The sequence below is a fragment of the Panulirus ornatus genome, chromosome 43 (genome assembly GCF_036320965.1).
Source record: "Panulirus ornatus isolate Po-2019 chromosome 43, ASM3632096v1, whole genome shotgun sequence".
Classification (NCBI taxonomy): Eukaryota; Metazoa; Arthropoda; class Malacostraca; order Decapoda; family Palinuridae; genus Panulirus; species Panulirus ornatus.
The window spans coordinates 88,693-92,395 of record NC_092266.1 but is presented as its reverse complement, the minus strand read 5'-3'; the positions used below and the strand labels follow the sequence as shown (position 1 = coordinate 92,395).

Sequence of the window (3,703 nt, the reverse complement as noted above, 5' to 3'; positions counted from 1 at the left end):
TTTTATTATAACTTTCCTTAATCTTGAAAAATGAATCAATCAGAGGGAAGAATAGCCCCAGTCATATGAAGATTGGCTAACCGAATCCTTGCGCATTGTGTAGAAAGTGATTTCTTTGAGGGTTGCTTTATGGAAGGCACGGTAGCCTCGGAAGAGTTTCATTTTTTCTTTGAAGACGAAGGAAATTGTCCCCGTGAATTTATTTTTTTGGGGCGGGATAATGTTCCCATTTTTATTTTATTTTTTTTTCAACGTCCCTATGTAGATATTATGTGTCATCCACTACTGGGAGAAAGCCAGACTTCCGCCAGATTAACGTTATCCTTGGCGAGACGAAACTAAAGTGATCTTGGTGTTGGTTCCTCAGTGATAACCCAAACACAAACACAAACACACCTCCAGTGTCCACTCTAGGGCCGTATTCTCCTGCAGCACAAGCAGGAAGAAAAACTTAGGTTCCTCACCAACTGAATCTTTTGGCACGGGGAGCGTGTACCATCTCGACACGCCTTTTAACGCCCGTATGTGGTGCGGAGTGCAGTCGGTCTGTAACGTAGGCCGTGTCATGTGTTACTGGTCCCAGTCGGTCTAGAACGCTGGGCCTGACATGTGTTGGGGGACCAGGTCGGTCTTCAGTTGTGGGCCTGACGTGTGTTGGGGGACCAAGTCGGTCTTGAATGGTGGGCCTCACAGGTCTTGAGACCTGCCATGTCTCCCTGAAGGTGGGCCTGACAGGTGGGGTGGGCTGCATTTCCTCATGGATGGTGGGTCTGGTAGGGAGTGTGGGCTGCAGTGCCACTTGAGTGGGCGAGGTCACTTGGTCAGCAACAGTGGTACGGTGAGGTTTCACTTTTGCACAGCGACCGTTGACGGAAAGTGGTGTCACGTTGGCAAGAAGTGCCTTCTTGTAGGAGGCATAGCAGGGGTACTGGATGACGGCAATCCCGCGGTGGTTCTCATACGTGGACGCAGCCAGGATACTTCTCCGTGGTGGGGCTCGCTTCGTGGTTGGTGGATGTGGCCCTCCCCGCCACATAGTCACAGTGGTTGACCTATTTTACGTCAACACATTACGAAGTCAATCTTCACGAAATCCATATGGCGTTCATACCAGCTTCACCCATATTCCATTTCCTCCAATTCCACTTCTGGGTATTCCACCTCCATATCCACACAGCCAAATTCCACTCCATCCATGACTTCCACGTCCGGGTATTCCACCAATTCCACTCCATCCATCTCTTCAACGTCTGGGTATTCCACCTCCATATCCACACAGCCAAATTCCACTCCATCCATCACTTCCACGTCTGGGTATTCCACCTCCATGTCCACACAGCCATAGCCCATGTCAAATACATGGACATATTCAAATTCCATCTTCTGGACAAAGGAGGATCGTCCTACCTCCTTGGTGAACATTATTATATTGAAGTGTTCGAGGAAAGGTTGAGTGAGCTTGCAAGGCGGAGCAGAGATGTTCACTCGACAGAGGTCACAGCTCAAATGATGCTCTCGGTCCCGGCTCCCGCCCTTATATAACCTGGGAACTGATCATATCCTAGCATAGCTTAATATAGAGAAGTCTAATATAGTGAAGTCAATACTTTAATACAGTTAAGTTTATTTCTCAATAGTTTAATACATGTGCCTGACAACAGTTCCTTCACCCGTACAATGTCCCATCACAGAACACAAGGATTGTCATTATAATTCGTTTTTATCAGCAGAAATTAGATTAAAGTGACTAAAGATAAGTGGTTTAATATGTTATGTGTGTTCTCTGTCATCATAAATATGGCCATCTACCCTGATGTGTAAAGAAAACATCAATTTTGTCAAGGCTGTGGTGAAGATAAGAACACAATGATATGATAATGTGGTCATACTATGGTGTAGTCAAGATGTTGTGTTAGAACTATGTAGTGAAGATGGGAGTGTAGTGAAGAGGTGGATTTAGTGAAAATATATATGTCTCTTCACGCTGAGCCATTCCATATAGATGAATATATCTATAATCTAATTGCGGTAAATTACCATATGACTTTAACGGCACCAGCCAGCAGGAAAAATGTCGGATATAGGAGTGACTGAATATTTTGTCGGGTACAGAAATAATTGAATATTTGGTACGATCGATCAAAATGCTTTTTATAGGCAAATATTTTCTGATTTTTCAAATGATTTTTTCCATCTGTTGGAACTGGTGTAAGTAATTAAAGATATGAAAACCGATGGAAAAGTTCAGTTTAACGCTTTTACGAATGTTTTGCTGCGTGTTTGGGAACAGTAGTAAACTACAGGAATATATTGGTCTAATGTCCCCTGCTCGTCCAACAGCAGATATTGTATGGTCTGAGACATTATTTCTGGTAGAGGTGGATTCTCTTCGGCATTGCGTAAATCACTTCCACAAACTTGCGCCATTTTGCACAAATACAGATCCGATATGATGCATTTCCCAGCTCTGTTACGTTATAGACCCTATTCATCCTAGCCTAACCTAGCCTAAATATAAAGGTGTGGAATAATGTGCAACATTCCTCCTTCATTACAAGTGATGATAAACCTAGGCTATACAGCAACCAGAAACGTCCATATTTGTCTAACTTCTGACATGTCTGTGTCATCTGTCTGCAAACATGTCGACCATTACCATGAGGGCAATTGCGGCTTTTGTTTTTGAATATCACACTTTTCATCTCTGCCGTGAGATCTCCATACTTAAATAAAATGGTGCGCCGTAAGAAATATATGTCCATCGAAGGTCAACTATATGGCTCAGTTCCATCATCAGTTTCTAAAAAAACTGAAAAGGTGAGGTCCCACCGAGATTCGAACTCGGATTGCTGGATCCAGAGTCCAGAGTGCTAACCCTTACACCATGGGACCTGATAAGAAAAGATGTGATTTCATCTAAATGTTTTACATATAATCAACCAAAGGCCATTCCTCCCTCCCTGCCTGCAGGGGTCAAGGTTTTCTAGAAGGTTCTCGAAGATTCTGGGTAGGAACTGCCATTGAGAGGACGTAGTTATACGTATCATTAATGATATTGTTGTTGACTTTCTGATCTAGAAAGATAGATAGATAGATAGATCGGTAGATAGATAGGTAAAAAACAGATAATTGATAGATCGATAGATACGTAAGGCTGTGTATGTCAGTTTTCACAGAAATCATTGATATCTGCGTTATTGCAAGAAATACATGTACATGGATGTAGTGATGATATGGGTTAGGTATAAGACCAGTCGTGTTGAGGTTGTAGTGAATGTGACCGTTGACTTCAACCTTAATGGTGTAGTGAAGATAAAGTTGTAGTGAAGATAAATCTTGAAGTGACTCATAAGGTTGTTGTGAGTACAAGGATGCATCGTAAATGAGTACTTCCTACCTGAAAGTCAACAATTACAAAATTGATCAAGTATAACAACATCCTCGGACAACCAACTACAAACACCAACCATAGAGTGAACCTGACTGTCACCTAACGACGACCTCTCAAAGGTAATGATCTTACCAGAATCTTCGAGAACCTTCTAGAAAACCTTGAACCCTGCAGGCAGGGAGGGAGGAATGGCCTCTGGTTGATTATATGTAAAACATTTAGATGAAATCACATCTGTTCTTATCAGGTCCCATGGTGTAAGGGTTAGCACTCTGGACTCTAAATCCAGCAATCCGAGTTCGAATCTCGGTG

At 42.8% G+C, this 3,703-nt stretch overlaps 1 non-coding gene across 1 annotated transcript; it reads right to left on the bottom strand.

Annotated features, from left to right (window-relative positions):
• Nucleotides 1–2,820: 2,820 nt before the first annotated feature.
• On the bottom strand, nucleotides 2,821–2,892 carry TRNAQ-CUG (transfer RNA glutamine (anticodon CUG)). The gene has a single exon. It is a non-coding gene; the product is annotated as a tRNA-Gln (tRNA).
• Between the last annotated feature and the right edge of the window lie 811 nt (nucleotides 2,893–3,703).